Source organism: Primulina eburnea, chromosome 7 (assembly GCF_022965805.1).
Source record: "Primulina eburnea isolate SZY01 chromosome 7, ASM2296580v1, whole genome shotgun sequence".
NCBI lineage: Eukaryota > Viridiplantae > Streptophyta > Magnoliopsida > Lamiales > Gesneriaceae > Primulina > Primulina eburnea.
Window position 1 is genome coordinate 31,335,468 of NC_133107.1, and position 27,317 is coordinate 31,362,784.

General features: G+C 40.9%; 1 non-coding gene across 1 annotated transcript; it reads right to left on the reverse strand.

The window, feature by feature from the left end:
- Positions 1–21,747: 21,747 nt before the first annotated feature.
- On the reverse strand, positions 21,748–21,853 carry LOC140837571 (small nucleolar RNA R71). Its single transcript, XR_012119399.1, has one exon. It is a non-coding gene; the product is annotated as a small nucleolar RNA R71 (small nucleolar RNA).
- Positions 21,854–27,317: the final 5,464 nt, after the last annotated feature.

Sequence of the window (27,317 nt, forward strand, 5' to 3'; positions counted from 1 at the left end):
ATCCCCAGGGATCCCAGGGAGCAGAATCAGCTGGATCAGTGGCTCAGACTGATAAACGATCATCGGCTGTTCATTCTTTCCAGCCATCACCGACTACTACTCCGTCACAGCAGAGGCCAGGAGGAAACCAAACAGTTAGCCAGCCTCGTAGACAGCAGGCCAGAGTATTTTCTTTGACAGAGGAACAGGACCAGAAAACACCAACTGTTCTTTATGTGGTTACCTGCTTATGTATTTATAGATACGGGTGCTTCTCATATATTTATATTTGAACGATTTGCATTGAATCATGCATTGCCTGTTGAGTCTTTATCTGCTCTGGTGTCTGTCTCTTCTCCTTTGGAGACAGGTTTGATATCAGTGAATCCTGTGAAATATTGTATACTACAGTATGACGGGCATGAGATTGAGTTAGACTGCATTGTACTTGGGTTGTCTGATTTTGAATGTATTATCGGTATTGATATGCTGACCAAGTACAGGGCAACCGTTGATTGTTTCCATAAGATTGTGAGATTCAGACATGACATGACTGAATAATGGAAATTTTACGGTAAGGATTCTAGATCTAGAATTCTTTTGATATCTGCTAAGTCTATGACTCGATTATTACAGAAAGGAGCAGAGGGATTCCTTGTCTATTCAGTTGATTTAATGAAATCGAGCTCATCATTGGCTGATTTGCCAGTGGTCTGCGAGTTTGCTGATGTCTTCCCAGATGAGATTCCGAGTTTGCCTCCGATTCGAGAGATAGACTTCAGCATTGAATTGTTACCAGGTACAGTTCCGATTTCTAGAGCTCCGTATAGAATGGCACCAATTGAGTTGAAAGAGTTGAAAGAGCAGTTAGAGGATTTACTGGCCAAGGGTTACATCAGACCGAGTGTTTCTACTTGGGGGTGCTCCAGTACTGTTTGGGAGAAAGAAAGACGGTTCAATGAGACTTAGCATTGACTATCGGCAACTGAACAAGGCTACGGTAAAGAAAAAATATCATTTGCCTCGTATCGATGATTTATTTGATCAGTTGAAGGGTTTTTCTGTTTATTCTAAGATCGATCTGAGATCTGGAAATCATCAGCTGAGATTCAGAGATTCTCTGATATTTCGAAGACAACGTTCAGAACCAGGTATGGACATTATGAGTTTATTGTCATGCCGTTCGGTTTGACTAATGCTCCAGCGGTATGTATGGGTATGATGAACAGTGTATTTCAGAAGTATCTCGATGATTTTGTGATTATTTTCATCGATGATATTTTGATTTATTCGAAGAATATGATTGATCATTCTGAGCATTTGAGAACTGTGTTGAAAATTATGAGGGCTGAGAAATTGTATGCAAAACTGTCAAAATGTGAATTCTGGTTGAGACAGGTTGTATTTCTGGGTCACATTATATCTGGAGACGGGATTTTTGTCGAACCTAGCAAGGTTGAGGCAGTGATCAGCTGGCCGAGACCGACGTCTGTGCCAGAGATACGCAGTTTTATCGGTTTAGCAAGGTATTATCGTCGATTTATTAAAGATTGTTCGAGTATTGCTAAGCCTATTACTCAGTTGACTCAGAAGAATGCTCCGTTTGTTTGGTCAGAAGACTGTGAGTCCAGTTTTCTTGAGTTGAAGAATTGAGTGACCAGTACTCCGATCTTGACTAATCCATCAGGTACTGGTGATTTTGTCGTTTATTGTGATGCTTCTCACAGAGGGTTGGGTTGTGTTCTGATGCAGCGACGACATGTTATCGCTTATGCCTCGAGACAGTTACAGCCACATGAAACTCGCTACCCAATTCATGATCTTGAATTGGCGGCCATTGTATTTGCACTGAAGATATGGCGACATTACCTATACGGTGAGAAGTTTGAAATTTATTCTGATCATAAAGGCTTGAAATATCTGTTTTCATAGTCAGAGCTGAATATGAGGCAGCGAAGATGGCTTGATTTGCTTAAAGATTTTTATTGTGAGATCAAATACTATCCGGGGAAATCGAATGCAGCAGCTGATGCACTGAGTCGAAAGGTATGTTCTTTATCCCTATCGACGATCGGTGTTTCGAATTTGATAGAAAATTGCTGTTTGTCTGGATTGGTATTTGAGACATATATATTGTTAACCGCTGAGACTATATGATGTTCAAGTCGAACCAGAGCTGATGTTGATAATTAAAGCAGCTCAGAAAGTTGATCAGAACGTGCAGAATTCGATATCGATGATCAGAGCAGGGCATCGATCAGAATATCAGGTTCATCACAGTGTTTTATATGTGAATAATCGTCTTGTTGTGCCAGATGTTTCGGATTTGAAACAACAGATATTGTCAGAAGCGCATAGCAGTGGATTCAGTATACATCCTGGTGGCAGAAAAATATATAATGATTTGAAAAGACAGTTTTGGTGGAAACAGATGAAAGCTGATACTGCTGAATTTGTATCCAAATGTCTGAATTGCCAACAGCTGAAAGCTGAAAGAAAGAAACCTGGAGGACTATTACAGAGTTTGTCCATTCATGAATGAAAATGGGATCACATTTCCATGGACTTCGTGACGAAGTTACCGCGTTCCTCCCGAGATTACGATGCGATTTGGGTTGTGATTGACAGATTGACCAAATCAGATGGCAGAGATTTATGTCAGAGAAGTGGAAAGATTGCATGGAGTGCCGAAGTCGATTGTTTCAGACCGTGATCCTCGGTTTACTTCGCACTTTTGGCAGAGTTTACAGCAGGCTCTAGGTACAAAGTTACATCTGAGTATCTCATATCATCCACAGACTGACGGACAGTCAGAGCGGACTATCCAGACACTAGAGGATATGCTTAGAGCTGTAGTGGTTGATTTTAGCTTGGCAGAATTCATTGCCACTTTTTGACTTTTCGTACAACAACAGCTATCAGACGAGTATTGAGATGGCTCCAATCGAAGCGTTGTACGGTAAGAAATGCAGATCCCCTCTGTATTGGGATGATATCTCTGAGTTACTTGAGATTGGACCTGATATGATAAGAGATATGATAGGAAAAGTGAAGCTGATTCAGAAGAGAATGAAGGCAGCTCAAGACAGACAGGCCAAATATGCCAATGTTCCTCGTCGACCGTTGGTATTTGAGGCAGGAGACCGAGTGTTCTTGAAGATTTGACCTTTCAGAGAAGTTGTCAGATTTGGCAAGAAAGGGAAGTTGTCCCCTCATATATTGGGCCGTACGAGATTCTCGAGAAGATAGGAGATCGTGCCTATCGACTCGCATTACTGCCTTCTTTATCTGGAATACATGATATCTTTCATGTATCGTTATTGAGGAAATATCTTTCTGATGCTTCACATGTCATTCAGCCAAACGAGGCCGAACTTGACAAGACAATGAGTTACTTCGAAAATCCGATCCAGATTCTCGATCGTAAAGAAAAACAACTCAGAACGAAGAATATTCCGCTTGTGAAAGTTCAGTGGAGTCGTCTTGGCACCGAATAAGTTACGTGGTAAACCAAATCGGACATGAGACAGAGATTTCTCGAGTTATTTCACTGATGTGATTTTTCTTATTCAGCTTCTGTTATACATTTCTTTCTGATATGATTTGATTTTCTGTGATTTCGGGAACAAAATCGTATCTTGGAGGGGAGAAATGTAATGCCCGAGATTTTGATTATGGTAATCTGAAATGATTTGTTGAAAATTGATGCGATTATAGACGGAACGTATCAGACCGAGAAAATCGGAAATAAGATTGAAGTTATGTGCGAGGATGAGCCATCGCGCATATGCGCGACCCCGCCAGGCGCATATGCGCGAGGTAGGCAGAGAACCTCGAGCATATGCGCCGAGTGAGGGAGCGCATATGCGCCAGCTGCCGAGACCAGTAGGTCTCGCACATATGCGCCGAGGAGGATCGCGCATATGCGCGAGACGTGTTAAACAAAGGATAAGCCACCTAGCCTTCTCATGCAAGACATATATATAATTGTATTCATTTGCTTCAAAGGGAACCAGAAAAAGGAACGAGACTCAGGTGAATATTGCAAGTTTTCTTCGAATACTATTATTGTGATTTTGTACAATCCAACCGTCAAAATTTCAATCTGACTTCAGTACCGTGTTTATATCAACGAGAGCTTCAACTAGACATAAGTTTTACTACGTTTTGTTATGATTCGAAAATATGATATTGAAGGAATCGGATATGATTCATATATGGTGTTCTCGATATGTTAGACATTGTATAATCGAAACCGGATTGAAGAACACATACCATATAAAATTGTCATGATTTTCAGAATGGATTTGATTGAGATTTGATATCAGATTTGTATTGTTATTGATTATGAGTTTCGGGAATTGATATCTGTTGATTTGTATTGCTGAGTATATTGAGATTATGCAGTTATGCCGTTGAAACAGAATTTGATTGAGTTCTGACTATATCCAGTATTGATTTGAATGGTTTACTGATATTATACTCCTCGATATTGTCATTGCCAGATTGAGTAATTGACATATTCGAATTCGAGATTTCGGCAGAGTCAGAGTGATAGAAAAGAAAGGTATAAATCAATGTTAACCAGGAGATTGACTTGAGTCAGATTGGACTTGAGTTTCCCAAAAACAACATACTTTATTTATTGCATTGATATTTCAATTCCTGATATTGATATGCTTAGTCTATTGAGTTATATCAAAGCGTGTACTGAGTCATAGGCGGAGATGCCTAGTCATTGGCGGATATGCCAAGTCTGTTGCGGATATTCCAAAACACTGGATGATTGAATTATATCGATATTGCTCAGGAGTAGATCAACTCCTATCGCTGAGATTCGATATATGAGACAATGTCCAGAAACCGGATCCCTATATTAGAGATGAGTCGAGTCTGAGATGACGAGTCATGAGTTTATTTACAGTGTTACATCATTCATATTTTTGGATGGGATACATGTTATTGATAACTGTTATATGCTTTTATATGATTGCATGTTTACATTGTTTATACTGGGATTATACTCTCACCAGAGTTATCTGGCTGTTGTCTTGTTTTTATGAATGCATGACAACAGGTGGGACAGGATCAGGGCCAAGAAGAGAATGAGAGGACAAGTTAGCGTGGAGATTCGGATCAAGTAGATAGGATTCAACACTTGATATATAGTAGTTGAACCCTAGCTTGAGTTTAATGTATTGAGTACAAGACATGTACTTTATTTTGGTATGTATATCAGATCGATTACATTACGTTTCCGCATTTGTATTTAAAAAAAAATTAGACCATGTTAATTTAATTGAACTAATCATTCCCAAAGATGATTAAGAAATGAATTAGCGCCGGTCCCCACATATAAGCTATAACTCTGTCATGGTGCATCAAACCGCGCCCAAACCAAGCCTCGAAGCATCTGTATATACCACAAACTCCCTTACTCCGATGGCATAGTTAAAAATGGCGCTGAGGTCAAATCCTGCTTCAATATGTCTAAACTCTCTTGGCACTCTTGTTCCCCAATAAACTTGTCATTCTTCTTCGTCAAGGCGGTCATAGGCACCGCAATAGAAGAGAAGCCCCGAATAAACTTCATAGAATAACCAGTCAATCCCAAGAAGCTACAGATCTATGTCACGCTCTTAGGCACTGTCCAATCTCTGCCTATCTCAACTTTGTTGGGGTCGACCTCCATACCATCCCGAGATACAATGTGGCCCTAGAACACCACTTTGTCAAGCCAGAACTTGCACTTACTAAACATGGCATACAGATGTCTGTCTTGTAAAGTCTGCAGTACGGTCCTCAGATTCTGACTGTGGTCCTCTCTACTGCTCGAATAAATCAGTATGTCATCTATAAAAATTATCACAAACTTATCCAAATATGGCTTAAACACGCGATTCATGAGATCCATGAAGATCGCTGGCGCGTTCGTCAAACCGAAGGGCATCAACATAAACTCATAGTGCCCATAAAACGTCCTAAACGCCGTCTTATGCACGTCAGACTCTCTAACCTTAAGCTAGTGGTATCCGGATCGGAGGTCTATCTTCGAGAATATTGATGCTCCCTGAATCTGATCAAATAAGTCCTCGTTTCTGGGCAACGGATACTTGTTCTTGACTGTGACACTGTTCAGCTCCATGTAGTCAATACATAGCGACATCCTGCTATCTTTCTTCTTCACAAAAAGTGTCGGTGCGCCCCATGGAGAAAAGTTAGGGCGAATGAAACCCTTATCTAGAAAATCATGTATCTGATCTTTCAACTCCTTCATCTCTGCCGGTGCTAATCGATAGGGCGCCTTAGAAATAGGCACGGTACCAGGCATAACTTTGATAGAAAAATCCTCCTCTCTGTCTGGTGGAATGCCGGAAACATCGTCAGGAAAAACACTGGGGAATCTCTGACCACATCAACGCCTTCTAGCCTCTGATTGGCTGGCTATGAAACTGATACAATACTTGCCAAAAATTCCTGGCAACCCTTCTTCATTAGCTTCCTCGCACACATGCAGGAGATGATGTGCGGCATCTGTTGTGTCTAGCTGCCTCAAAAATAAATGGCTTACCACTGGGCGATTGGACGGATACTGATCTCTGTCAAAATTCTATGACAGCTCCGTTCAATGAAAACCAGTCCATACCCAAAATGATATAAAACTTCGGTAACGGTAGCACTATCAATTATGCTTGTACCGCATTTCTCTGCAACCAAAGCTCTAATCCCCTCACTATCTGAGAAGTGAACATCTGATTCCCGGATGGAATCGATACTCTGAATCCTGAATCCATAGCCACTAGTATGATTCCTAGTCACTGGACAAACGTCTCGGATATAAAATAATGTGTAGCTTCGGAATCTAGCAATGTGTGAATGGCTACACCTGAAATATATATCATTCCTGCGAGAAAACATACCATCAAATCTGTTAGCATTGAAACTTAAGGGATTCCTACCAGAAATTATCCCAAAGACCTCAAAAAATTAATGAATAACCCAAATATTCCTCCGAAATCTCAAAATTAAACCTCAAAAATTTCGGAATTTGCAATTTAGCCCTTAAAGTTTCAAAAATTACATTATGACATTACAAAATTTTCAAAATTTGCATCTTTGACCCCTAAAAGGTTTCAAATTAGCCCATAAATATTAAAATTCTCAAAAATTAATCATTTTGTCCCAAAAATTCAGAAAATTCGAAAATAGTCCCTTAAAATTTCGAGTTTTGCAATTAGGTCCTCATATTATTGTTTATCACACTTAGGTCCCTGAATTCTCAATTCAACCAATTCAACCTTTAATTCCAACTAGGTAGAGCATGCATCCTAATTCATTCTATGTTCTAAATCCCATAAATTAATTCTCACAAAAATTATATAACACATGCAATCAAAGCGATAAATTAAAATGTTAAACATAAGGGTTACTGGTGATCAACGTAGCGTCTGGCTCGGCTTCTGCCTCCTCGGCATGCATCACGTAGGCCTTTCCAGTAATGGGCCCTAATTCTTTGGGCATTCAGCTGCTTTATAGCCCTCTTCCTTGCATATAATGTACCTGAAAGTCCCCCAAATGCAATTGTCATATTGGAGTTTATTGCACTGTTTGCACGACGGTCCTCCCTCCGGCTTAGGGGCTCCTGTTTCCTGAGGTGGCCGCTGCTGTCCTGGCCTCCTAAATAGTCCATGGGGCTTCTGCTTCTCCTGTTTCCCTCAGTAGCCCTGAATAATGCTTCTTTTGTGGCTGAGATCTCTACTGGGCCTGATGCCGCTTCCGCTGTATCTCTAAATTAATGTGTCTCAGGGCCTGCTCTGCCTGAAAAGCACAACCAGTCCCCTCAACATAACTAGTCGGTCTCATAAGTATCACATCCTAGCGCAAAGTAGGCCTGAGACCATCCATGAAATATCTCAGCTTCTGGGCGGCATTTCTATCAATGAAATAACTCAGCTTTTGTCGAACTTCCGAATAAAATCGGCAACAGACGAGTCCCCATAGCAGAGACTCATGATTAAACGTCCACTACTCATTTTTCTTAAAAAGTACCGAAATATTTTTTTCTTCCTCCTATGCTACCTTTGGCCGAAAATATACATATATAAATATTTTTAAAATACCTTTGTACCATTTAAAAATAAACCAACCAACTATTATTTGAAAATCCAATTGAAAGAAATTCAAGCATAAAATTGTCAATCGTTTATCAATCCTAAACTTAGCAATATTTCAAAATAAAACTAACTTTAACATCCTCTCAAAAATAAATCAACATCATCATAAAAATCTTTAACATAAACTTAAATCATAAACTTAAAATAAATGCGAAAAACTAACGTTGGTCATCGGGTTGTGTGCACCTTCAGTCCAGTAAGATTAACCATCAAGTCCCTCGACAATATCATTATCATGCTCACCTGAATCGATCACACCTAGTGATCTAATGACTCAGCAAACCTTAATCTTTGTAACAAGTAATATATATACAATCACATGCAACATTGAAAATACTTTTATTTAAAATAAATTTTCATGAACATGCATAAACATAAACATTTTTTCCTTCATCATAAACATTTCTTTTTTCATCATAGATGTTTACGTTTTCCTTTTCTTTAAATTCAGATCGTTAATTGTGACTTTCGTATCAGCTGAAGGTCGATGGATCCATCTACGTATAACAACTGTACTGGGCGGTGGGGACATTGACAACACTCTCACCCGCCTTGGCCTTATATATCATCATAATCATCGTATCATCATAATCATCGTATTAGTCACAATCACTTCATCTCCTTCAACTTTTCGTATTATCATCACATATAAAAATTCAAACATATAATAATCATTTTTCTTTTAAACCAAGCATGCAACATATATTTTATTATTACCATTCCATCATAAAAAATCTATAACATTTAAAATAAGAATATTATCATTATTTACTGAATTCAGGGCACTGCCAGAACATCTACCAATTTTAGGTGTAAAATGACAGTTTTATACCTAGACTTAGAATTCCTTGATTTTGACTTTTTCTTACTTTTATTGATTCTAGACAATCCCAAATAACTATTTAAGCTTAACTTAAATTTTTTATACTTTTATTAAGCTTAAATTCGAGGCTTTTGATTTAATTTCCTAACTATTAGTTCGTAGAGCGTTTAATTCCCGAAATAATCCAAACTTTATCATTTAAATCCCAAATTTTAAACATGGAATTTTATTACCTAAATTACCCGCGTGAACCATTATTTGACCCCCGTGGACCACGGTTTAACCCTTTAGCCTTTTAAACTCCATAAATGAACCCTAGCATGAGGCCCTCGACCCCACTCTCGGTTTCATCGAGCCCTACCCAAGCCACCTTGAGCCAGCCCCTGACCAACCCACCTAGGAATCCTACTGGATCTCTGGACTAAACCTAACCCACGTTGCAGTCCCTGTACGATGCAACAAGAGATGTTCGTCCCTTGTGTAGATCCTAGGACTCTTCGCACTCAGATAGGACTCTTAAACCTTGAGCCACCTCCGAACCCTCACCGTCATGACCCTCACTGGACCCTATCAGACATAGCATGGTCCCCTTGGCCAAGCCGCAACCCTCCTGCGCACAGCTGCTATTCTCGATTGGCTTGGGAAGAGTCTTATCTCTCATGGGCTCTTCCTTAGCCACCGTACTTGAGTCCTAGTGCAGCTAGGACTCTTCCTCACACCTAGATGCGTCCAGCTTGAACCCTGGTCAAGCCCTGGTCGAGCCGTGCGCTTGTTTTACCCCTAACCATATCCCTAGTGCCCAACATGCAATATTTTCATTCCAGCCATCCCCTTCATGTGTAGCCTTTAACCATGACTCGTGTGACTCCTTACATGCTAAAAATCATCCCCTCAAGTCACCCAAACATGGCAGCCATATCATGCAATAATAACATAATTTTTCTACCATAAAAATTCATGTTATTGACACGTCAAAGCTAAAAATGAAAATAATCATAAGGTAACATGTTTTCCATGCAAAAATAATTCAAACACGTAATATGGTGTGATAGATGGGAAAAAAAGAGATTTATGGCATGCCTTTGCGTAATTTACGCACGAAAACAAGTTGAGATGCCAAGACGTCGACGAACAAGGGAACCTACTTATTTTTCTTTCAAAGCAGATGTTTCCTCCTCCCACCTTCACATGCTTGTGTGTGCCTTGTGCTGCTAGGAAGAGTTTGTGTGCGTGGAGTGGTGGGCGTGAATACGAGAGTTTAGGGGTTGGGTTTAGGGCTCTAAATAATAATCAAACAAAGTGCTGGGAGCTTGGGCCCATTAGCATGGTATATTAGGTCCATTAATCCCAATAATACATATTTAAAATATTTTACTTAGAGAAGTTCGTGAAAATATTAGTCGAGTTCTCGAAAAATTCATATTTTAGTCGAAAATCGAACACTGGTCGAAAATACGACTCGGAGTGTAAAAACACCTCAAAACCCCTTATTTTCGAAAATGTCATTTATTTTAGGCCATATATTAAAAAATTAAAAATAATCATTTAATAAAAATATTTTCCTTTTTATGGTCCCCGGTCTCCGTTACTCGATCGCTTCTCGAATAACCTTTAAAACACTGTTTTCATGCATTCGTGTAGAAAGTGCATTTTTTACATGAAACCATGCACATCATATTCAATTTATGCAATTAAAACTATTTAATTAGCAATTTTATTTTTTCTCTAGATTTGCATGTATTTAGGTTACGTTTTCGTATTTTGGACCTTACAATTTCTCCGTCCTTTAAATGAAATTTTCGTCCTCGAAATTTGAACTTACCGAATAAATCCGGGCAGCGACTCCTCATGTCCCTCTTAGTTTCCTAGGTAGCTTCTTCCACCGAGTGATTTAGCCATTTGACATTGACCATTGGTATGACCTTGTTTCGGAGTTTCCTTTCTTGTCTTCTTAAGATTTGCGTAGGTCTTTCTTCATATGACATACTTGGGGTCAAATGTAGTGGCTCATAATTTAGTACATGTTAATGGTTTGACATATACTTTCGCAGCATCGAGATGTGGAACACATTGTGTACACTGGCTAGCATCGGTGGCAATGCCACTTTATAGACTAGTGTTCCAATCATCTCCAAGATTTTGAATGGTCCTATGAACCTCAGACTGAGCTTTCCTTTCTTGTCAAATCTCATAACACCCTTCAAGGGTGATATTTTCACAAATACGTGGTCACCCACTGCAAACTCCAACTTTCTTCGACGCTTTTTGGCATAGCTCTTTTATCTTCTTTGTGCAGACTTCATTCTATCCCGTATCTTGACTACCAACTTGGCGGTGGTTGATCAAGTCCGGTCCAAACTCTCCTCTCTCTCTAACCTTGTCCCAATGTATGGGTGATCTACACTTCCTCCCATATAGTGCCTCGTAAGGAGCCATACCTATTGATGAATGATAGCTATTATGTGACACCCTGACCCGTTACAATTAAAATATACAGTGAAATTTAAAATTTTCTTTAAAATATGGAAGGAGTTTCAAAATACATTTCATAAAAATGTTTACAAAACAAATACATGATCATTCAAATGATATACAAAATACAAAAGAATCATTCTTGTGATCATGTCCCAAAATGATACAAAATAATCTTCCTTCCAACGGTGCATGCATATGACCCCTATCCACAGTCAACGTCCAGGGTCACCACTCTGATCTGCATCACATGAATAAACTGGAATGAGAATAAATCTCAGCAAGTGGAACTCTAACATAGCAATGATACATAGTATACTCTGTAAAACATGACTTTGAAATCATAAATACCATCAACTCTGAAACATGAATACTGTAGCAATAACTGTAGCAATAGCATATCAATAGGATAACAATACGATGGTATTTCTCTTTTCTCTGGTTGGATTGATATCAATAGTATCTATGACTGTGGGTGCAAATATCCCATCGATATAAATCGATAACTGTGAGGGATATAAGCCTATAGGCGTTGATCAACTAATTGCATGCAATGCTCTGACTATGATTCAATCAATCCAATAAAACATTTGAACTCTGAATATCATTTAAAGCCGTCGTTTCACAATCTCATAATATCTCTTGTATTCCCTTTTTAACAATAGTGAGACATACAATGCCTCCAATAGATAATCAATGAAATCAATACATAACAATGGATCAATGGAAGGGAATAACACTTTGAAACCTTTAAAACACAATACATATATCATCATGTGAGCAAAAAGGATGAAATTCCACTTACAAACCAATAGAACACCTCCAAACTAACTCTTGGTACACCACCTACAACAATAATCCATAAACAACACCAATATCAACTCTATATCCACAAGTACAAGTCAAATAATCCATTAATCAACTCAAACAACAAGCACAAGTCAACCCTTAACTCAAAACCTTAATAGAATCGCACCAAAAACTTACCTAAGCTTCCTTATACCACGTAGAACGTCGATCTCTAGTCAAAAATCCAAACAAAGCCAAGAATCAAAGGTAGGAAGCAATTGAAAATGGAGAAAACCCTTGCCCTAGAGAGGAAATCTCGAAAAGAAGATAAGAGATAAGGTATGGAATGGCCAACAACTCCCAAAAAGCAACTAAATATCTCGCCCATAATTACACCGCGGGTGCGGTCACACAAGCACCGCGGGTGCGCTAAGCTCACGGCAATCCAACAAAATTCCATGCACGAACACCGCGGGTGCGGTGCTACAATTACCGCGGGTGCGGTGCACACCGCGGGGGCGGTCCTTGCACTGCCGCGGGTGCGGTCATGCCACGGCCTTCCAAAACCAAAATGATGAATAGTACACCGCGGGGGCACTCCTCTAAGAGCGCGGGTGCACTCTTGCTACGGCAATGAACAGTAATAAGTCAACTAAAATCGATCCGAAACGCTGAAACGAACAATCAACACCAACTAACACCTCAATAAAATAATAACCAATAATACTATAGCCCAAAATACAACTCTAAACATCTAATCACATAACCCAAATAACAAACGAAACTTAAATCGTACCGTACACCGGGCTCGGCTATTACAATCTCCCCTCCTTAGAGGAATTTCGTCCGCGAAATTGACGTCACTGCACGAACAACTCAGGATACTTCTCTCTCATCTCATCCTTCTGTTCCCACGTAGCCTCCTCTATCAAATGGTTCCTCCAAAGGACTTTAACGATGCCGATCTCTTTGTTCCTTAGAACCCTAACTGTGCGATTCAAAATCTGGACCGGAATCTCTTGGTACGTCAAACTCGGCGTCAAGTCCAATGGCTCGTGGTGAAGAACATGGGGAGGATCTGCAATATACTTCCTGAGCATTGATACGTGAAACACATTATGAACTCTGTCAAGATCGGGCGGTAGGGCTAATCTGTAGGCTCGGTCACCAACTCTGTCCAATATCTCGAATGGACCAATGAATCTCGGAGTCAACTTGCCCTTCTTGCCAAATCTCATCACACCCTTGAGAGGTGCTATCTTCAGAAATACATGATCGCCAACCTCAAACTGCAAAGGTCTGCGACGAACATCGGCATAGCTCTTCTGTCTGGACTGAGCTGTCTTCATCCTCTCTCTGATCACTGCAACAACATCGGCAGTCTGCTGGACCAACTCGGGACCCAACATCTTCCTCTCACCAACCTCATCCCAAAACAAAGGCGATCTGCACTTCCTGCCATAAAGTGCCTCATACGGTGCCATCCCAATCGACGCCTGTTAGCTATTGTTGTACGTGAACTCCACAAGTGGCAATTTAGAATCCCAGCTACCAGAATAGTCAATAGTACAAGCTCTGAGCATATCCTCAAGAATCTGAATGACTCTCTCTGACTGACCGTCGCTCTGAGGATGATAAGCTGTACTGAAAGCTAACCGCGAACCCATAGCTCTATGCAGACTCTTCCAAAACTCGGAGGTAAACCTGGGGTCACGATCAGACACGATCGACACAGGAACCCCATGAAGTCTAACAATCTCTGCAATGTAGTCCTCGGCGTACTGATTCATGGAGTACGTCGTCTTGACTGGGAGAAAGTGCGCTGACTTGGTCAATCGATCAACGATGACCCAAATGGAATTATAACCTCTCTGAACTCTGGGAAGACCAGTCACGAAATCCATAGTGATATGCTCCCACTTCCACTGAGGAATCGGCAAAGATAGCAATGTCCCAGCAGGTCTCTGATGCTTAATCTTCACCTGCTGACAAGTAAGGCACTGAGAAATGAACAAAGCAACATCTTTCTTCATACCTGGCCACCAATAGAGTCGACGAAGATCCTGATACATCTTCGTACTGCCTGGATGAATCGAATATGGCGCGGTATGAGCCTCTGTCAAGACGTCTCTACGAATATCGTCACCAATAGGAACACAAATACGGCCTCTGAAAGTCACCAAACCATCACCATTCGAACCAAACTCTGAGTTCCCTCTCTCCTCTGCTCTAGCTCTCAACTCTGTCAACTGAACATCAGTCGACTGCTCTCTACGGATCCTGTCCGTCAAAGTAGATCGAATGACTAACGCTGAAAGACGAGCAATGGTACCTGGAATCACCAGATCTATCTCCTCTCGATGCAAATCCATCAACAATGGCCTCTGAATCAAAGAACTCAATGAAGTACTCGACTTGCGACTCAACGCATCTGCCACAACGTTCGCCTTCCCTGGGTGGTAACTGATAGTCACATCATAATCATTGACAAGCTCTAACCACCTCCTCTGCCGCATGTTGAGCTCTTTCTGAGAAAACAGATACTTCAAACTCTTGTGGTCTGTGAAGATCTCACACTTTTCGCCATACAGATAATGTCTCCAAATCTTCAGGGCGAAAACCACAGCTGCTTGCTCTAAATCATGCGTCGGATAATTCTTCTCGTAATCCTTCAACTGGCGAGAAGCATAGGCAATAACCTTACCTCGCTGCATCAGAACTGCACCAAGGCCTCTCTTCGACGCATCGGTATAGACAACGAAATCCTCAGAACCACTAGGCATTGAAAGAACAGGAGCTGTCGTCAATCTATCCTTCAGCTCTTGGAATGCACTCTGGCAATCAATAGACCACTCGAACTTCACAGTCTTCCTCGTCAGATTGGACAATGGCAGGGCAATCTTGGAAAAATCTGAAATGAAACGACGATAATAACCCGCCAAACCGAGGAAACTGCGTACCTCAGAAACAGAAGTAGGAATAGGCCAATTCTGAATCGCCTCAATCTTCAATGGATCAACAGCAATGCCATCTCTCGAAACGACATGGCCTAGAAAAGAAATCTGATCCAGCCAAAACTCACACTTCTTCAGCTTGGCAAACAACCTCTTCTCTCGCAACAACTGAAGCACCACTCTGAGATGCTCTGCATGAAGCTCTCTGGTCTTGGAATAGATAAGAATATCGTCGATGAAAACAATGACGAAGCTATCCAAGAACGGCTTGAACACACAGTTCATCAGATCCATAAAGACCGAAGGGGCATTGGTCAAACCAAACGACATCACAAGAAACTCAAAATGACCATACCTGGTCCTGAAAGCCGTCTTAGGACATCAGACTCCCTAACCTTCAACTGATAGTAGCCAGACCGAAGATCAATCTTCGAAAACACAGTGGCACCATGGAGCTGATCAAACAAATCATCTATCCGTGGCAACGGATACTTGTTCTTGACAGTCACTTTGTTGAGCTCCCTGTAGTCGATACACAGCCGCAAGGAACCATCTTTCTTCTTCACGAAAAGAACCGGAGCTCCCCAAGGCGAAGAACTCGGACGAATGAAACCCTTATCTAGAAGATCCTGCAACTGTGCCTTCAACTCCTTCATCTCAGTAGGAGCCATCCGGTACGGAGCCTTAGAGATAGGAACCGTACCAGGAGCTAGATCGATAACGAACTCAACATCTCTGTCCGGCGGCAAACCCGGAACATCATCCTCAAACACATCAGCAAACTCCCTCACAACATCGATATCATCAATATTCAACTTAACCAGTCTATCAACATCCACAATAGAAGCAAAAAACCCATCGCAACCTCTACACAGCAATCTCTCAGCCTCAAGACAAGAAATAAAAGGAAGGACCAGCGAAGTACCTGAGCTGGCGAGAACTCCTCCCTGGCCATCATCTGCAAAAGTCACCTTCTTAGCAACACAATCGATAACTGCACGGTAAGTCGAAAGCCAATCCATGCCAAGAATAACATCGAAGGCAACCATAGGGATAACAATCAAATCAGCGAAGACAACTCGCTCCTCAATACGAACAGGACACGCAAAGACAATCGATGTCGGGCACAAGACATCTCCCGAAGGCAAAACAACACTAAGCTGAAGGGGAAGAACAGAAGGAACTATACCCAAAGATCTCAAAAACAATTCAGACATAAAAGAATGAGTAGCACCAGTATCAATCAAAGTAGTAGCTACTCTGCCTGAAATCAAAATAGTACTAGAGATCAATGAAGAATCACGATTAATACCTTCCTTGGTCATCGAAAAGATACGACCCTGCACTCTCCCTTGGCTGGCTCCTTTAGGACAATTTCTAGCAACGTGGCCTGCCGTGCCACAACGATAGCAAGACTGAGTGCCAAATCTGCACTCTCCACGGTGATGCTTACCACACTTCTGACACAAAGGCTTCTCGGGATCAAATGGAACAACTGGAACTGGCGATGGCCTAGGACTCGGCTCCATCTTGCTCTTGCCCTTGAAATGATCCCTGCCCCTCTGATTAGAACCCTGGCCTCTCTGAGCAACAGCTTGATGCCTCTCCTGCCTCTCCCTGGCGATATCCTTCTCATCCTGCTCGGCCAACAACGCTTTGGACACGATCTCCTTGAAAGTCACGGCCTTGGACATGTTGATATCACGGCGAATCTCCGCTCTAAGGCCTCGAATGAAATGAGCGCCTTTGTCCTTGTCGTTCGAAGCAATATACGGAGCAAACAAGCAACCCTCCTCAAACTTCAGGATATACTGACCAACATCCAAGCTCCCCTGTCGAAGCTCCAAGAACTCCGTAACCTTCCTCGCTCGAAGTGCATCGGGGAAATACTTGTCGTAGAACAAGCCCGTGAACTCTAACCACTTCAGCGTCGCAACAGTCACACCAACCTTCGTCGCATTCCACCAAATGCGGGCAGCCTTAACCAACATGAAAATGGCACAACTAATCCTGTCTTTGTCCTCATACTGGAGATGATCGAAGATAGCTTCAAGCGCCTTGACCCACTCGACAGCAACTAGAGGATCGGTGCTACCTGCGAATTCCGGTGGATCCATCCTCTTGAAAGCAGAAAAGACGGCATCAGTGCCAACAGCCTGAGCAACCTGACCTCTCACTTGGCCTCTACCCTGTCCAGTTCCTTGCATACGAATGAGCTGCTGAATCTGCTCGCTATGCACCTTAGCCTGCTCCTTAAGCAACTTGCCGAACTCGTCGACAACTCTCGAGGAAGAACTATCCTCACCCTCTGCCGCCTTATGCTTAGGAGGCATACTCTACAATTGCTCACAAGACACCAATCAATATATATAACAATGGATAGATGCAAGAAAACATACCCGGACAGTTGAAAGTAGACGAAGTCATATGCATTGGTCCGAAGAACACCGCTCTGATACCACTAAATGTGACACCCTGACCCGTTACAATTAAAATATACAGCGGAATTTAAAATTTTCTTTAAAATATGGAAGGAGTTTCAAAATACATTTCATAAAAATGTTTACAAAACAAATACATGATCATTCAAATGATATACAAAATACAAAAGAATCATTCTTATGATCATGTCCCAAAATGATACAAAATAATCTTCCTTCCAACGGTGCATGCATATGACCCCTATCCACAGTCAACGTCCAGGGTCACCACTCTGATCTGCATCACATGAATAAACTGGAATGAGAATAAATCTCAGCAAGTGGAACTCTAACATAGCAATGATACATAGTATACTCTGTAAAACATGACTTTGAAATCATAAATACCATCAACTCTGAAACATGAATACTGTAGCAATAACTGTAGCAATAGCATATCAATAGGATAACAATACGATGGTATTTCTCTTTTCTCTGGTTGGATTGATATCAATAGTATCTATGACTGTGGGTGCAAATATCCCATCGATATAAATCGATAACTGTGAGGGATATAAGCCTATAGGCGTTGATCAACTAATTGCATGCAATGCTCTGACTATGATTCAATCAATCCAATAAAACATTTGAACTCTGAATATCATTTAAAGCCGTCGTTTCACAATCTCATAATATCTCTTGTATTCCCTTTTTAACAATAGTGAGACATACAATGCCTCCAATAGATAATCAATGAAATCAATACATAACAATGGATCAATGGAAGGGAATAACACTTTGAAACCTTTAAAACACAATACATATATCATCATGTGAGCAAAAAGGATGAAATTCCACTTACAAACCAATAGAACACCTCCAAACTAACTCTTGGTACACCACCTACAACAATAATCCATAAACAACACCAATATCAACTCTATATCCACAAGTACAAGTCAAATAATCCATTAATCAACTCAAACAACAAGCCCAAGTCAACCCTTAACTCAAAACCTTAATAGAATCGCACCAAAAACTTACCTAAGCTTCCTTATACCACGTAGAACGTCGATCTCTAGTCGAAAATCCAAACAAAGCCAAGAATCAAAGGTAGGAAGCAATTGAAAATGGAGAAAACCCTTGCCCTAGAGAGGAAATCTCGAAAAGAAGATAAGAGATAAGGTATGGAATGGCCAACAACTCTCAAAAAGCAACTAAATATCTCGCCCATACTTACACCGCGGGTGCGGTCACACAAGCACTGCGGGTGCGCTAAGCTCACGGCAATCCAACAAAATTCCATGCACGAACACCGCGGGTGCGGTGCTACAATTACCGCGGGTGCGGTGCACACCGCGGGGGCGGTCCTTGCACTGCCGCGGGTGCGGTCATGCCACGGCCTTCCAAAACCAAAATGATGAATAGTACACCGCGGGGGCACTCCTCTAAGAGCGCGGGTGCACTCTTGCTACGGCAATGAACAGTAATAAGTCAACTAAAATCGATCCGAAACGCTGAAACGAACAATCAACACCAACTAACACCTCAATAAAATAATAACCAATAATACTATAGCCCAAAATACAACTCTAAACATCTAATCACATAACCCAAATCACAAACGAAACTTAAATCGTACCGTACACCGGGCTCGGCTATTACATATTATTATAGGTAAACTCTACTAGAGGCAATTTCGGTGCCCAACTTCCTTGAAAATCAATCACACAAGCTCGAAGTAGATCCTATAAAATTTGAATCAGTCTTTCAGACTAACCATCGGTTTGAAGATGGAATGTGGTGTTGAATAATAATTTATTCCCCATATCTGCATGCATACTCTTCCAGAAAGATGATGTAAATCTCGGATCTCTGTCAGAAACAATAGATACTGGATCCCATGCAGACGAACTATCTCTCGACTATACAGCTTGGTATAACTGTTTCATGGTGAATGTCGTCTTGATAGGTGATAGGTGTCGTTTTTACATGTTTTATTGCATTAGTTTTGTGTGTGTTTGCTTTGTGCATGCGTACATTTCATTTACATTTCAATGGTTTTACAATTATCATATGCATATTATAATGTCTCACTTGTACGTGATGAATCTGCAGGAAAAGTGACCGAAGAGTTGAAATCGGGACAGAAGTGTGAATGCCACAAGAAAGTGGCAGAAGAGCTCGCGCTCGAGCGGTGGAATCTTGTCGCTCGAGCGTGAGTATTGATTACAAGACGCCTTGGACAGAAGAGTTGGCGCATGGGCAGTATAATCTTACCTATCGGGCGCGAGATGTGCCCTCCAAAGACTTAACTTACAGAAGACTTGGCACTCGAGCGGTAGAATTTTACATGCCCAAGCACGAGTGCCACACCTAACAAGCAGATGTACAGAGAAGTTGGCGCTCGGGCGGTAGAACTTTACCGTCCGAGCGGGACTTAATTTTGGAAAAAAATTGAGAATCAATTATTGCCATCCGTGAGATTTGTTTTACCAAGAGAGGCTAAAACAAAAGGGGGATGAGGAGATTGAGGGGGGGAGTCGGCAGCAAACGAAGAAAGAACGAGAAGAAAGCTTAGAGCAATTACTTGGATTGAGATTTGAATATTTTCGGACACAATTCTTTGCACTTTCATCACGACTAGTATTTCTTATTTAGAATTTATCATTTAAACATTGTTTTGCTTGTTTTTACTATAAATTCGAGTAGCTAACTTTCATATTTGTTGGGATTAATGGGATCCTACCCCGAACTTTGATTTAAGTAATCTATGTTTCGACTGTCAATTTATTCTTGAGAATGCTACTGTTTTTCATTATGTTATTAAAGTGTAGCTAACAATAATAATCATCTCATATTGCGAGTGAGTTCGAGAGAATATCTTGTGATAGGAACGAGTAGCATAGTCTGTGGATCTACAATTTACATAGAAATATGAACTTGGATATATGTTGATAGTTATAGTCCTAAGGGTCCAAAACTAGGGGATTTCATAAATCGGCATGCGATTCACCTTTGATAAATAATTAAAGAAATTTTATTACTTCACTGAGTAGAATTAGTTTGGCATAGCTCGAGAGGGCGTGTTCAAGTGTGTAGAAAATCCTGTCAAAAGCGTAAATCAGTGTCGAGCGAATTAAGTAAATAACGAGGGGTAGGTGAACCGAGATTCCCATCAAATTCATTTCTCATTGAATTTTAATTAACCATCCTAGATTATATATCTCATTATTTAATTATTGAAATTTCTCTTTGATTTTTTATTGAATTATAGTAGCAGAAAATAATCATTCAAATCGTTGCTAAGGATTTGAAAACTTGAAATAATACTTGCAAAATACAGTCTCTAGTGGAACGATACTCGTACTCTAGTACATTATATTATAACTTGACATCGTGCACTTGAGATTATTTCGAGCTTAAATATTATTAATATTGACCAAGAGTTTTACAGTGCAAGTTTTGCTCGATCAAGTTTTTGGCGCCGTTTGTCGGGGACTGTGAATTCACAAGTTTATTTTTCAGTTTATTTTCCTTAGCATTGTTTTATTTTTCTTGAGATAACACTCCATATTCTATTCGAGGTATTTTTTCCAGTGCATGCCAAAGTCACTTGACGTGGAGCTTGATCAGTTTGACCCTGAAATTGAAAGAACTTTCCGCAGAAGAAGACAACAGTAGAGAATTAAGGAACTGATGGAGAGGCACGAGCGCGAGCATGAGGAAGAACACCATGAAGATAGACATGTTGAGGTGCCACGCTGCATACCGATGCTAGATTATGCCCAGCCTTCTTTGGATGGTGCACGCCCCAGCATTGTGAGTCCTATTGTGCGGTAAAACCACTTCAAAATCAAGCCTGCTATAATTCAGATGATCTAGAATACTGTCCAGTTTGGGGGATCTGCGTTAGATGAACCAAACACGCACATCGCATATTTTCTTGAAATTTTCGAATACTTTTAAATTTAATGGAGTTTCTGATGATGCTGTTAGATTTCATTTATTTCCTTTCTCCTTACGTGACAAAGCTAAAGCCTGGTTAAATTTTTTGCCTGTAGGTTCTACCACCACAAGGGAGGACATGGCGAAAGCATTTCTCATTAAATACTTTCCTCCATATAAGACCATGAAGCTGTGGGCAGACATCACCACATTTGCTCAATTCGAGCAAGAGTCTTTATATGAGGCTTGGGAGCATTTCAAAGATTTATTACGAAGATGCCCGCATCACGAACTGCCACTTGGGTTAGTCGTTCAAACATTTTATTATGCCCTGCTTACTCCTAATCGTACTATGATAGATGATGCTGCTTATGGAAACCTATTGAGAAAAACTGTTGAAGAAGGATATGAGTTGTTGGAGAATATGGCTGCTAGTAGCTATCATTCTCAATCTGAAAGGAACAACCAACGGAGAAGTGCGAGAGTTCACCAGGTAAATGAACTTTCTTACTGCGCAACTTGATTCTTGAACAGTAAATTGGACGGGTTAAATATGGGTGGCACGGTTATGCGTCTTCAAGAGATTTTTGTGATAAGTGTGGAGGTGAACACTTTGCGAAGGACTGTCAAGATGTAAATCTCTTTTATGTGCAAAACGAGGCTCAAGTTAATCAAGTAGGAGTTCAAAATTTTCCAAGGAATGATCCGTATTCGAACACATATAATATTGGATGGAGGCAACATCCAAGCTTCTCATGGGGTGGTCAAAACAGTCAGGATTGACCACAGGGAAGACAGCCGAATGGAAAAAAATCGATGTACAGGTATGACCCTCCTAGAGTAGATAAGTCCAATTTGGAGCAGATGATGTCTAAGTTCATCTCATCTACCAAAACTAGACTACAAAACCAAGATGCATCGATAGAGAGGATCGAGAATCAGATTGGACAGTTAGCTAAGATGATAGCAAGTAGAGAACCAGGCAACTTGCCAAGTAACACAGATACCAATCCAATAGAGCAAGTGAAGCCATCGAGTTGAAGAGTGGGAAAGTTTTAGAGTCCAAAGAAAAAGAAAAAAGTCAATTACCGGATGAACAGACTGAGACATCCAAAGGTAAGTCTTCTAACTCTACACCAGCACCCACTACACAATCAAAAATTGTTATGCCTCTTCCTTTTCCTGCAGCATTGAAAAAAACAAAACTTGATGCGCAATTCGGTAAGTTTCTTGAGGTATTTAAAAAATTGTATATCAATATTCTTTTTGCCGATGCTTTGATGCAAATGCCCAGTTATGCTAAATTTCTGAAGGACATCTTAGTGAATAAGAGAAAGTTGGAGGATCACATGACGGTAAATTTAACTGAAAATTTCTCAGCTTTGATGCAAAACAAGATCCCGCCGAATCTTAAAGATCTAAGGAGTTTTTCTATTCCTTGCATGATTGGTGATGTTGTTTTTCATAAAGCCTTATGTGATCTTGCTGCAAGTATTAACCTCATGCCTTTGTCTGTGTTTAGAAAACTTGGATTGGGAGAACCTAAGCCAACGAGGATGTCTTTACAGCTAGCAGACAGATCTGTCAAGTATCCACGAGGGGTTATTGAGGATCTGCTAGTGAAAGTGGACAAATTTATTTTTCCTGCAGATTTTGTGGTGCTTGACATGGAGGAGGACATGGAGATGTCGTTAATATTGGGGAGGCCATTCCTTGCAACTGGCAAAGCCCTAATTGATGTGCAGGAAGAGAAGTTGAGATTGAGAGTAGGTGAGGAGGAGATTACTTTTGATGTCTTTAGTGCACTTAAGCACACACTGAATTCTTATGGTTGTTTTAAAATCGATGCTTTTGATTCGCTTGTGTGTAACTATGTGCAGGATGCTATTAAGGACCCTTTGGAAGCCACTCTCACTACTGAATTTTGAGAAGATTAATTGGATGAAGAGAAAGCTGAAATAGTGGCATACTTCAATGCCAACCATCCATGGAAGAGGCCAATAAGGATGAGATTAGAGGACTTGGGGGATCGGAGAGACTTGACCCCTCAAAAGTCAATCCTAGAGGAGCCACCAACTCTTGAGCTCAAGTCATTACCTCCACATCTGAAATACGTCTACCTAGGTGAGAATAATAAAATTCCTGTGATTATTTCTTCTTATTTGACAGATGTGATGGAGGACAAATTGCTGAAAGTCTTGAAAGAGCACAAGAGTGCATTTGCGTGGAAGGTGGTGGATATCAAAGGGATCAATCCATCAGTCTGCATGCATAAGGTATTGATGGAAGACAAGTACTCACCTCTTGTGAAACCTCAGAGAAGATTGAATCCAAAGATGCAAGAGGTAGTAAAAACAAAAACTATAAAACTCATTGATGCAGGCATTATCTATCCTATATTTGACAGTGCATGGGTGAGTCCTGTTTAATGTGTACCGAAAAAAGGTAGTATTAATGTTATCACAAATGAACAAAATGAATTAATACCTACTAGGACAATTATGGGATGACCTGTGTGCATATATTATAGGAAAATGAATGATCTCACCCGTAAATATCACTTTACGCTTCCTTTCATTGATCAAATGCTTGAGAGGTTAGCGGGTCATGTGTTTTATTTATTTTTTTGATGGGTATTCAGGGTATAACCAAATCATAATTGCACCTGAGGACCAAGAGAAAACAACTTTCACTTGTCCCTATGGCACCTTTGCTTTTATACGGATGCCCTTTGGGTTGTGTAATGCCCCTACCACTTTTCAACAATGCATGACCGCTATATTTCATAACATGATAGAAACTTTCCATGAAATATTTATGGATGACTTCTCGATCTTTGGCTCTTCTTTCGATGACTATTTTCAGAATTTGAAGGTGGTGTTGATGAGATGTAAGGAGACGAATTTGGTGCTGAATTGAGAAAAGTGTCATTTTATGGTACAAGAAGGCATAGTATTGGGACACAAAATATCGGAACATTGAAATAGAAGTGGATAAGGAAAAAGTGGAAGTTATCAAAGAATTTACCACCTCCAACATCCATAAAGGGAGTTAGAATTTTTCTAGGTCACGTCGGTTTTTATCAGCGTTTTATTAAAGATTTTTCTAAAATTGCCAAACCTCTATATTCTTTACTTATGAAAGATGTGCCGTTTGATTTTAATCCTGACAGTCTGCAGGCATACGAGGACTTAAAGGAGCACTTGGTGACGGCTCCTGTTTTGTTGGCACTGGATTGGGATCTACCCTTCGAGATCATGTGCGATGCCAGTGATACAGCAGTTGGTGTTGTTCTTGGCCAGTAGAAAAACAAGGTATTTCATACAATTTATTACGCAAGTAAAACCCTAGTTGAGGCACAATTGAATTATGCAACCACTGGAAAAGAATTACTTGCAGTAGTATTCGCGCTTTAAAAATTTCATTCATATCTTGTTTTGTCCAAAGTCATTGTTTACACAAACCACTCTGCACTAAAATATTTACTTGCTAAGAAAGATGCAAAGTCATGCCTACTTAGGTGAAATTTGTTGTTACAAGAATTTGATTTGGAAATAAAGGATAAAAAGGGTGTTGAGAATATGGTATCTGATCAGTTGTCTAGATTAGACCTTATTAGTAATGACTGTGTAGATCATGCCATTAATGATTGGTTTCCTAATGAGCAGCTATTTGAGGTGAAACATTGTCCTTGCTATGCAAATTTTGCTAACTTTCTTGTTGTAGGCACACCACCACCCAATCTATCGTTTCACCAACGAAAGAAATTCTTTTCTAACGTGAAGCATTATTTTTGGGAAGAACCATTTTTTTAAGATTTGCGCAGATTCCATGATAAGAAGATGTGTTGCAGAGGAAAAGTTTGATCAAATTCTCGACCATTGACATGACCGTGAGGTAGGTGGTCATTTTGGACCAACAAGGACGGCATCTAAGGTACTTGAATGTGGCTTCTATTGTCCGACCCTACCTGTTCCAAGACAGCCCGAACTGAAACTGACCGACAGTCAAGCTCTCGACTATAAATTGAGAACTACCTCTCTTCCATTTATCTTGCACTTAATTTGATTTTATTATGTTAGTTTATTTTTATTTTTTTACTTATTTATTTGAAAAAAAATAGAATAAATTGGGCGAAGGTTCGCGATCGAGCAGTAAAATTTTACCGCTCGAGCGCGAACGCCTCTGCCCATGAGTAATACCAATCCAGTCGGCGCTCGGGCAGTGATATTTTACCGCTTGGCGCGACTGCACATAAAGTCGGCCCTTCCCTTTCCCCTTTCTCATTCTGCAAAAATTTCCCCTAAAACCTACCTCTCACATGCCCTCACTCTCGTTTTTTTCGCAGCAAATCTCTCCCAAATCTGGGTTCAAGTATGTGGTTCGCAATCTTCATTCGGAATCAAGAAGCCTCCTCTCTCTGTGCACCTTCTACTACTCCGGTCACCATCTCCATCATCCACCACCATGGCCCCCAAGAAACTGAAAGGTATTCCCAGCTCCTCCTCTTCTTCGTCATTTGATAGAACTCACTTTGTGAATGAGGCGGATAGAGCTCGATATAATCATGCTAAGATTCATAGAAAACCAATTGCCAAGAGGGGATTTCGGCAGAAATTTGAAGATAGGACACTTAGAACCTCTTGTGGAGTTGGGTAAGCGGGGATGGGAACGATTTGGAAGTCAACCAGATGCTGCGGTTGTGTCTGTGGTTCAGGAATTCTATGCCAATGCGGGTAAAAGGACGGACGATAAATCTTTTGTTAGAGGTCTCCTTGTGCCATTTGATTCCATCATGATTAACTCACTCTTAGAAACGGCCGAGGTTGATGACTCAGTGTTCGAGGCATTGGTTGTTGCCCCTAATTACACTATGATACTCGGGACTTTGTGCCTTCCAGGGGAGACCTGGAAACCAGTAGGGGGCACGAGTTGTTTTGACGAGTGATATTTGCGGGCCGATATTGCCCTTTGGTATTTGTTCTTAGCAAGGAGGATGATGCCGGTATCACACAAGAGTGAGGTACAAAAGGAGCTGGCAGTTGTGAGCTATGCTTTATCTCAGAACTATGCCATCAATGTGGGCAAGCTCATCAACTCTCAAATCATGTTGAGCATTCATAACAGCCACATCGGTCTTTTCTTTCCCACTATCATATCAGATTTGTGTGTCAGGGCGGAGGTTGTATTCCGGGATGATGAGGAATGGTTGCAACCGATGAAGGACATTTGTGTGGAGGACTTGCAGCATAAGAGTGCAAAACGACAGACAGACTTCCCCACTCTTGAGGGGAATGTCGGTGAATCGAGCACTGTCGCCCCACGTCGCTTACAGCCCCGCAAGCGGTTCCAAAACGACAAAATGGATGAGAATCTTGCATTTATGACTCATTGGATCGCGTCAACGCGAGCTTCAATGAAAATTTTGCTTATGTAGAGTCCATGATGCGCACGATGCTCGTCCAAGGGGGCGTTGGCCCAGGGACCATACCTCCACCTCCGTCATTCATTCCCCCTTACCATTTTCAGTATGACTATTATCAGGAGGGGGTGCATCGGGAGTGCCACCACCAGAAATTGTTGAGAATGAACCTTGATCTGGGGAGTTCACTGTTTCCCCTTTTTTTCGTTTTTACTTTCTGCTGCAGTAATTTTATTATTACTGTTATTTCTTTCGGTCATTTATATTGCATTTGTTTCTTTGCTACGCAGTCGTGTGTCTCCCTGTTTAATTGTCTTGTGCACTGGGGCATTGCAC